We start from the raw sequence: 11,426 nt of genomic DNA on the forward strand, positions 1-11,426 counted from the left end.
AATTTTTTTTTAAATATATGATATTTACAAATAGTATATATCAAAATATAGTAATTTAAAAGAAATGCAGGAATATGAAAATTTGAAAATTATCAAAACTTCACAGATGAAATAGCTAAAATTTATGAAGTACTAATAGCAATTTTTAAAAGCTAAGAAATATAAAAAATTGTTAATGACGATTTTTAAGAAAATATTTTTTTAAATAATCAATTTTTTTAAAAAAATTATCATATTTCTGTATTTTTTTCTTAAATCTCATATTTTAGTTTTTTAATTTCTTTTCTCATGTGAACAAAATCCCTTAAAACATAAATGCAAATTCATAAGCATATTATTACATATGTACTATTTTTAAAGACTTTCATATATTGGAAAATTTCTTAATGCTTTGTTCGGGAGTTAGGTTTAAGAGGGGAGGGGAGGGAAATGGTTAGAAGGGGTTTAATCTTGTTTGAGAATTGCTTAATTAGGAGGAGAAGGTTTTTAGAGTTTTTTTAAACCCTCAAAAACCCTCTAAAAGTTTATTTTTTCAGTTTTTTCATTTTAGGAGTTTTCTCTCTCTCACTCTTTTATATTATTTTACAAATAGGATTTTTTTTAACTTTTTTTTAAAAAAATATTAAATTTTCAAGTGATAATTTTTTTAAAAAAATTTTAAAAAATAAAAATATTAATTTTTAAATTATTTATATAATTAAATCTCTTATCACCCTCCCTTTTCAATATTAAACATCTAAACAAAAAAGGGATTTAATCTCTTTCCCTCTTCCTTCCCTTTCTCTCTTTCTCTCTTCATACCCTTTCTCTTACTCCCCTCCAAACTCTCAAACAAAGCCTAAAACTGTGTAGATTGATGAATAATAACAAATAGATTTACTATTGACACATTTAATGTACAATTAAGATAAACTTTTCAATAAGTAACAAATATCCTATATATTGTTAATTTATATATGTATATTTCCACTTTAAAATTTTAAAAAATGGATAAATAATAATTTTTTTAAGGATATTAAACTAAATCATTTAATAGAACATGTGAATTAACCGGTAATTATTATTTCAAATTAACACTTGGTTTCAAAATATCTACATAAAATTTACTACAGTTTAGATTTTTTTAAAGAACAAATTTAACAATAAAGATGCAATTTGTTTGAAATTATTTTTGAAAGTGATTTCAATTATATTTTAATCAAACATATTTCATTTTGAAGACAAAATTAAAGTTTCTTTTTTTGGAATATGCCAAAAACCTAATAGTGCAGTACTGTACTCTACAAAACTAACAGTATAGTACTCCACAAAAACTAGAAGCTAAATCAAAGTATTGTCTTGAATATTCTAGTCCTCGCGCCCTCATGTGGTTTGATGCCATCCGTGGTTATAAAACTGTCCACGTAAATTGGCTTTCCTTCGGCTCTACAAAACAAATAGCACACTACTCCACCAAATTTTATGCAAGAAAGCTTCACTATATTTAATAAATTTTGGCATGTAATCATATTTATTCCCTTCGACCCTTAATTATATATAAAAAATTAACTCAATCGTCTTGACACAATCATTGTTGATATAACGTGATTCGAGTTAATAACAATGATAATATTTTTATTTTTATTTATTCGAAGTTTTTAGTACAGTTTTATTATGTTAAAATATATAATAAAAAATAAAATAATTCATTAATATTATATTATTGTTAATTTGATAATCACATTTTGATACTCTAATAATAATACAAAGAAGAGTGTACGCTTCTTTGTCATATAGCTTTCAAGCTCGTCTCTATATTATTTAAGATTTTCTTTTTTCCTATTATTTTGGACACTGTTTGAAAGGCTCCCCCATTCTTATGCTAGAGTGTATAAGTTCAATTGTGAAATTGCGTAAATCTTGAGAAACAAAGTTGGGTATCAAAATACATTGAAGATTTATAAAAAAAATTGCTTTTAGGGTAATAATTTTTGTTATTTATAAGAGTGATGTTAATAGAGGTTGTGTTTTTTCCTTCTAAAAATTTATGTTAAAATAGATGTGTGTATTAACAAGCAAAAGTTGTTAGACTTAGAGTTTGTGATTCTTGAAATCTCTAAATACAAAATAATTACATTTTTTTCTATGAACCTTTTTGATGTGTATGATTTTGGTTGTTTGTAACACCTTAAATTTAATTTTAATTTAATAAGAATTTTAATAACCAATTTTTATAAAATACTTCAAAATAAGGGAAGGGTTACAAATTAATATCAAATCACTGCTACAAGACTAGTTTAGTTATAACAAATTTTAAAATAAAAACTAAGTCTTATAGCAGTCCATTCAATCCTTCACTGAGTTCAGTGCTAATCGTCTTAATTACCTGAAAAATGAATGTAAGGATGAGTATTATACACTACCCAAAACACACAATCAACATAGAGTCTCACCTTCAGAACCTTCCCAATACATTCAACAAACACAATCACAGGTAGCAATTCACATCTATAAGTGTAAAACACAAATCCATGCATGCGCATACTAGTCACACTCACTATAGTAATGTGATAACAGATTTACACCATGAATGGTCGCCGGTTACCCTCGCCTCATAAATACCACGTGGGCAGTCACAGGTCGCTCAACAAAGATAGTAGTCAGAGGTCTAGTCAGGAAGAGAGTGTGTGGCCCGTGGTGCACTCGTTCCGTAGTCAGTGTCACCACCACTCCCTCTTCTCCAAGGTATTCTACCGTCCTCATCTCTCACATCCTCAATGTATCGCTGACCCATTCAAAGCACATTACAACGGCGCTAACACGCACATTTACACATATTCCATTTACGCATGCAATGATCATGCTTACACACAACACACAGCCCACATGACACTCAAATACACGGCACTAGGCCCACATTCATTTCACATTACACGGCACATAGCCCACATTTATTCACAATATCATTAATTCACCAATCAATGACATTCCATCACACAAAATCACCCTCACAGGGTCCAATTATTCTACCACACATCACATTGCATATCAATTTCCATCAAACACACAATTTCTATCTTCTATCTCAACCACATTGCATTAATCATCAAAACACACAAGAATTACAATACATTGAGATAGGTAGAGTCCCCCTTACCTTGGATTGACGTCCCACGCACTAAATCCACCCAGAAGTGCTCCCCCTTATAGATTTCGTCCTAAACACATGGAGAAACTCCATGAGAACTCAGGGGAAACACAAAAACAGAGAAAGGGGATGAAAAACTGAAACCCTAACCATTAAAACTTACCTCCAAGCGTTCCCCACACGGATTCAACCTTCAATCAAGCTCCCGAGTGGCTTTGGAAGCAATTAATCGGTGGAATAAGACTTTGGGAGCGAGAGGATCAAAGGAATTTCGAAGGAAGAGGGAGAAATAACTCTTCCCGAACCCTAACCCCCTTTAAATCCTTTATTGGTCGCGACACTCTTGCTACAGAGAGATATCATCGCTGCAGCGACACGCCCTCTTGCTACAGTGAAAAAATAAGAGAAAACTACACTCTGATTTCTGCAGAATCTCGCTACAGTGAGACCCTCTCGCTACAGCGAGACTGTACCCAGAAATGCACCCCAAACTGTCGCTTTCTCGCTACAGCGAGAAGGTGACAGTTTCAGTCCTTTCTCCTAAGACGCTCTCGCTACAGCGAGAGTCTTCTCGCTACAGCGAGAGTCTTCTCGCTACGGCGAGAACAGCCCAATATCACTCCCTACACTTAGCTCATTTCAGCCCTATCCAGTCATGCATACATGTATATACATACACACATCCCCAACATATATATATGCACATATATTCATACTCATTACGCATCCAAGGTAAATTCATAACATTCATTTACACTAGTACACACATATATATACATTTAGATTTATATAAATATAATAATTAATATTACCGAAATTCGGGGCGTTACATTATTAACTATCTTAGGTCCTTTTAAAAAAATAAAATTGTTGAAGTATTATATTAGGTAGAGCCTCCTCTTCTATGATAAATGTACTTTGGTAAAATAGTTCAATCTTTGATAAGTTTTGCTAGGTTTTTCTTTAAAAAGGAAGAATAATACTTTTATTTGTGATGCTGCAATATATTATTTTTCAATTAAATAACATAGAAAAAGTTGTGATATATGACTAAATATATTAGAATTTGTGATTCTTGAAATCTCTAAATACAAAATAATTACATATTTTTCTATTGTGAATACTAATTTTTGCCTTTAGGAATTGTTTCTAATTTTTTAAAAAAATATATAAAAATAATATATAATTATTTTACAGAAAAACAGAAAATTTTAAAAAAAGAGTGATTCCCAAAAATAGAGGTATGCACTATACAGGCTTATACTCTAATATCAAAAATCGATTGTAAGTACGAAAAAGAAAAAGGCTCAGAGATTTGGCATTTTATACAACCCTAAAAATGTGAGATTGAAGAGGAGTATAAAAGCTGAAGTAAGAAATATAGAAGAGGGGGTTTTTCTTTGCAAGAGAGCAAAAAAAAAAAAATTAGAAGGGATACAAGTTTTCAAAGAGAGAAGAAAGATTGGAAGAAGGAAAAAAATATTTTAGAGAATAGATCCAGAAAGAAAGGATATGAAGTAAAGAATAAATATTTTGAAAGAGGAAAATATAAGGAAGGAAGAGCCAAAAAACAAAAGTGAGCACAAAAAAAAAATAGAGTGGAGAAGAAAATCAAAAGCTATAAGAAGAGAAAAAATTACACCATTTAATCTTCATCATCCTTAATTTTTTATTCAGATCTTGAATATTTACCAACCACATTTAAAGTAATTTTTTTTCTCTCCTTTCTTTCTCATCGCCATAGTACTCGTTTTGCTCTTAACATATTTTGGAGTTCTGCAAAGTGAATGGAAGAAGAGAGACTGACTGATGTAAGTTACTAGACGTTAGTAAAGTTTCATTTTTTTAATTATTTTATTTATTTTTAAATCTTAAATAATATATTATTATATTAAAATGATAAGGCAGAAATGACTACACGTAGGTGTCGAAAGTCATTGGCACATTTTGCAATTAACCTTGAGCATTAGTCCTGTCATGTCTTAACTTTTGGGTCCTTTTTCTCTCTCTTTTGTTTTATATCTTAGATTTCTTAATATTCTTTAAAATTTTGGACTCGGATAAGCCCCATTTTTATTTTTTTTTGAATTAGACATATTCAAGGTCAAAATTTCCTCTCTTTTTTTTATTAAGAAAAGAATAAATAAATTTTATTTTATTTATTTTTATTTCTCTTTGTAGTTTTATTTATTATTTTGGTTACCTATATTTAATTTATTTTAACAAAATTATCCCATCTTTTATTATTATTAATTATGTTTAAAATTTTTTACTTTTATTTTATTTTTATTTCTATTAACATTTACCTTTATATTATATTTAACTTCAATTTTTATCTACAAAATGTGTCTTTTTTCATTAAAATCGAATAAAAAATTAGTAAAATAATATAAGTAATCTTTTTTTTTTTTTAACAATTCTTGAATTTTTGTTTGTGTTTATTTCATTATTTTTTTTTGGTGTTCTATAGGTTTGGAATATAATTTGATTTTATATTCATGTTTTATTCCTTTTTGTTTTGTGGATAAATTACATTTTAAATTTATTTCATGATAAATAAATAAATAACACATGTTTGCATTAATTTATAACATTAACATGTAGCTTCTCTACCATCGCATGTTATAAATTGATAAAGTCTAAGTGTAAGTGTGCCTACGTTACCTAAAGCTTTATGCAACATTGATTTATCATATGTAGTCTCTAATTAATTAGAAATTTATCTTAATAATTAATCAAAATGTATTCCCTAAAATCACTATTTTACTATTCAATCAATTTAAATAGAAACTATTTTATTAATACAATAATTTATAATGCTAGAACCTATGTATACTAACGTTATCTTTACACATTATAAATTGTTAGAACCTATGTATACTAACGTTACCTTAGGTTCTATACAACATAAATTTATCAAACGAAGATTTAAAAAAAAATTATTAAATAATTTTTTCAATCAATTTAAATATATTTATTCTTTTCACTAAATAGAATTAATTTCATATTTTAAATTTTATTAAGTCATATTTCTAATTTTGATATATCAAATAACCAATCATCTCTTCATTTTATTATACAAATTTTCACAACATTGATGTGTGATTTACATTGCCTTCGATTGTCCAATAAATTATAAGAGATTTATGTATAGCTTTTACTATCTTAAATTTTCTTTCAAAATTAAAATTTAAATACTTCATATATGAATAAAATATTTTTACTGATTTGCAATATAGTTGTGTAATCTTCCTTCATTTTCTGTATTATTTCTCGTAAGGTACATATATAACCGCGTTATCTTGTATCTTAAACATTATAATTTTATGAAAATAATTTTTAATTTTAAAATAAATTTTCTTTTACTAAACTTTTTTTTTAATCAACCAACTTCATAATTTTTATGGATAGAACTACGTTACTTTAAGTTATCTCCATTGAACTTGGGGATACGTAAGAGCATAAACCGGACTCGTTAAGTCAAAATAATTTTTAAAATAACTTTTTTTAAGATACCGAGTTATCATTTCAATAAATAATTTTTTCTTCTTCTAAAATAAAAAATTATTATTATTTAAGAGTTAAATAAATATTTTTCAAAATTAAGATGAATTTACACAATTAATTTAAGCTAACCGTTTTAAATAGACGTTGTAGAGTGTTAATACCTTTTCTACATATAAATGACTCACGAACTCATTTTTGGTTCAAAGATCATAATATTTTTATTTTTTTAAAGATTTTCTTAAAATAAATTTTGGTGGTGACTCCTCTAATTTTTTTTAAAAATATTTTATTCTTACAAGATGTTTTTTTTATACATGTTTTTTGTTGTACCGTTGCGACTGCCAAATTGCAACATCTATAAACCTTTTCGATATGTGTGATTTTGGTTAACTATCTTGGGTCTTTTTAAAAAAATAAAATTGTTGAAGTATTATATTAACTAGAGCCTCCTCTTCTATGATAAATGTACTTTGGTAAAATGGTTCAATCTTTGATAAGTTTTGCTAGGTTTTTCTTTAAAAAGGAAGAATAATACTTTTATTTGTGATACTGCAATATATTATTTTTCAATTAAATAACATAGAAAAAGTTATGATATATGACTAAATATATTATAGTCCTTAATTGATGTGATCCTAGGAGTCATCGGATCACACATGTATATACTTTTGTACTTGCATTGTTCATGCTTAAAATAATTTGTTTTGAGCCTTGTATTTTGGTCATGGGCTCGGGAAGCCAATTAGACTTTGGAGTGGAGTCTTTTGTATTTTTCTTTGAGCTTGTATTGAGCCATGTTTCAGGGCATGTATTCAGCCCAAATTCCCATCCCCTTTCTTTTCCTTGTTGTAAGGCCCATTAGAGACCATTTTGGGCCTTGAGTTAGCTTTCCTATATATAGGCTAAGCTCCTTTGTAATTTTCAGATTTTAGATCCATTTGATGCATTGTGCATTTTTTTTCCTCCTTGTGTTTTGAGTTTTTCTCTAAATTTTCTCTTTAGAAAATTCATAACACTACTCTTATCATGAATTCTTCCATGTGGTGAGTGCAAACTTGGCTTATCTTCAATCTTTTGAAATGGTGCTACATCAATACTTCCTCCTTCTTGCTTTCCATTTGCAATTTTCTTTCTTCTTTTTGTTGGAATACATGATTTGAAGCATATGTCATGGTTGGTCTACCTCTTGGAGATCCAATTCTTTGGTCTTTTTGAATATTTACTCGAGAAACACATCATTTGGTATCAGAGCATGGAACAAGAGGTATGTTACATGTAAATTTGAATTGTTTCACTTTTGATCTATGCAATTTGACCTTGAATTTTTCATCTACACACTTCAATCTCTCTAAATTCGTATTCCTTTGGTGATGATCCGTTTTTGCAATTTTTCCCGCCAAAAATCTTTTAAACTTCATTTCTAAATTTGCACTTTTATACCTTTCTTTTTTGAAATCTAATTGTGAATTCTTCATTCTCATATTCTCTTCTACACAAATCTGCCTTCAATTTTTGGATCCATGACATTTCATTTTTCCCGCCAAAATTTGGTTTGAAATAAAACTTAGATCTATTTTGATCCACAAGGAATTTTTAAAATCTGATTGTAGATCCTTCATCTACATCAATTTCCGCACAAAACTATGTGCTAAAATTCAAGATCAGCCAACTTTCAATTTTTGGCTCCAAATTGGTTCATTCTTGATTCAAACTTTCAAAACAACAAAAATCTTGTGTTTTCACCGAATTTTTCTTGATCATTCTGTTTCTTAGTGTCTTTTATAGCTTTTAATCAGTTCACTTTCTTGAAATTCAGTTCTAGTTTGTTGAATTTCAAAATTATGGTTGCTAGTTCTTGGCGCCAAAATTCTACATGATTGTTCTTGTGTTATTGGCTATTTTCCTTGCAATTCTAGTTGTTTGATTCATATTCTAGCACTTTGGACAGTTGTTTAGTGTTATTACATTGTGTAAATGTGAATTGTGATGTGCTAGAATTTTCTAGAACAATAGATCCATCCATTGCTTCTTGTCTTGGCTAAAACTCATCTAGCTTGATTTAATTCATTTTTGTGCTTTAGGATGTTATATTTGATGTTTTCTTAGAGTCTTAATTCTATTCTAGCAAGTGTTATTGGCTGTATGTTTTGTTCCTTGTTTATTTTTGTCTAAATCAAATCCATATGCAACAATAAATTGATTCAATTTTGGTGTAATTCACTGTTAGGTGTTTTTGGTACCTTGCTAAAATTAGTACAAAAACATTAGTACTATAATTGTGTGGTTGTGAAAAGGAAAAGAAAAAGAAAGATACCAAAATATTGAAAGGAGATAGTATAAAAAAAAATGAGAAAAGGAAGAGCAAAAGCATACAAAGGAGAAAAAAAAAAGGAAAGAGAAAGTTAAAACCGAGAATTATATGTTGTGTAATTCATGCATGTTTTTGCATGATAACATGTTCATAGTTTGAGAATCATTAAATTGCAAGGTTGATTGTGTGCTAAATTTGATCAAGTGAGTTGCATTCTAGAGTTCTAGGATTTCCTTTTGAGTGCTAACTTGTAAAGGTGCCTTAATTCTAGCTTGTCATTATTGAATTCCATGTTTGTCACATTTAACTCCCTTTGAGTTTAGCATTCATTGTGAATAAACCTTTTCTTGTTTGTCTTTATTGGTTTCTTTGAGTTTTGTCTACATATCTTTGCTGCCATTTCATTGAATTATTGATTGCATTAAGTGTTACTCACCCATGGTAGCATAATAGAAGATGAATAAGAGTTGAATAGTTGTGGATTCTTTTCTTTGGGCATTTCATTGAGAACTCAAGTGAGTCTTGAGTGTAAACACATGAGTGAGTGGAGAGCACCCAAACACCACACACACATCCTTGTTAATTATGATTATTCTAACTTTGTTTGTTCTTTGTGAGCTTGATCCTACTTGGAGAAAATTGGACTTGAAGACTTGTAATTTTCCTTGGAGCAAAGCTTTGTAACTTGGGTGAAGGGGCTGTTTTGATTTCTTTTACTCCTTGTATTTGGAGAATTATATTTGCTTGGGGTTGGAAATTTACAATCCTTACAAGTAGTTCATTTGTAGTAGGTTAAACTTTTTTTTGTAAAAGGACATTGGACTTTGATTTTAAGTAATTATAGGGTAATTTATGCATAGGCCTTAGTTTAAATTTTGCACACGACTAGTATATGCTAGATTAGGCCTTTGTGTGTGGTTTAAAAAGCTTTTCACATTTTTAGGATCATTTGCATCAATTTCGGGAATTGGACAAAGAATCCAATCCTTGTCTCCCTCCTTTCTTGCATCACATCTTAGGACCCTTCGGGAGGTGAACAAAGACTTCACCCCTTCTCTCCCTCATTCTAACTTTCTTAGTTTTCTTTGAGTCTAGATCCGACTAGCATTGGTAGCACTTAAATTGTTTTCCTATCTTTATTTGTTTTAAATTTTTGAGTTAAAGTCTAGGATAATCGTTAGAGTCCGCTTTTAGTGTTGTAACTTCGTAACATAAAGCAAACAAAAAAATGGAAAGTGATAGAAGTAATAGGAGCTATAGAAGTGATAAGAGCCCTAGGAATGGGGATAAGACTCCCCCTCCACCCTATGTGGCTAATTTGATGGTTCAAATGGAAGCTATGAGGAGAGAATTAGCAAATCTCCAAAATGGAAGAGACAGGGAAGAAAGAATGAGAGGAAGGGATAGAGCTAGTGAGTATAGTGATAATAGTGAGAGAAGCCCTAGAAGGGAAAGACATGATAGAGAGAGATAGAGATAGAGAAGATGATAGAGATAGACATAGAGAAAGAGATAGAGATAAAAATAGACATAGAGAAAGAGATAGAAATAGAGTTGGAGATGAAGATACTAGACATAGAAGAGATGATAGGTTGAAAGAAGTTAAGCTAGAGGTTCCCATTTTCATGGTAAAGATGATGTAGAAGCTTACTTAGAATGAGAAATGAAAATAGAGCAACTCTTTATATGTCATAGTATTGAGGAAGAAAAGAAGGTTAAGATAGCTATCCTAGGTTTTCAAAATTATGCCTTATTTTGGTGGACAAACCAAACACATGATAGAAAAGATATAGGGTTACCACCCATTGAAAATTGGGAAGACTTTAAGGCCATTCTTAGGAAGAGGCATGTGCCCTCATATTATGATCGTGAACTTCTTAGCAAGTTCCAAAGGCTTACCTAAGGCTCCAAAAGTGTAGAGGAATATAGGAAAGAGATGGAAATTTGCATAATGAGAACTAACATCCATGAGGAAGAGAGGGCCGTTATAGCTAGGTTTCTAGGAGGCCTTAATAGAGAAATTGGTGATGTAGTTGAGCTTCTACCTTATGTAGACTTAGATGATGTGGTACAACAAGCCATGAAGGTAGAACAACAACTAAAGAGAAAGGGCTCATATAGAAAATATTCTTCAAATTATCCTAGCAAGACCTCTAGTTGGAAGGGTAATAGGAATAAGGAAGAGGATAGTGAAAAAGATAAACAAAAAGAAAATAAGTCTACCTAACATTTTAGAGAAAAGGATAATAAATACCCTAAGTCCCAAGTTAGCAAGCCTAAGTCAAATGAAGGTAGTTCAAAAACCTCCTCCATTAAGTGTTTCAAGTGCCTAGGTAGAGGGCATATAGCTTCTCAATGCCCAACTAAGAAAACCATGATATGTAGGGGCAAAGATCATTACTCTAGTCAAGAGGAAGGAACTAGTTCCTTTTCTTCTTCTAGTGAAGGAGCGAAATATACTAGTGGAGAGGAAGTTTATGG

The sequence above is a fragment of the Abrus precatorius genome, unplaced genomic scaffold (genome assembly GCF_003935025.1).
Source record: "Abrus precatorius isolate BTA unplaced genomic scaffold, Abrus_2018 Scaffold9, whole genome shotgun sequence".
NCBI lineage: Eukaryota > Viridiplantae > Streptophyta > Magnoliopsida > Fabales > Fabaceae > Abrus > Abrus precatorius.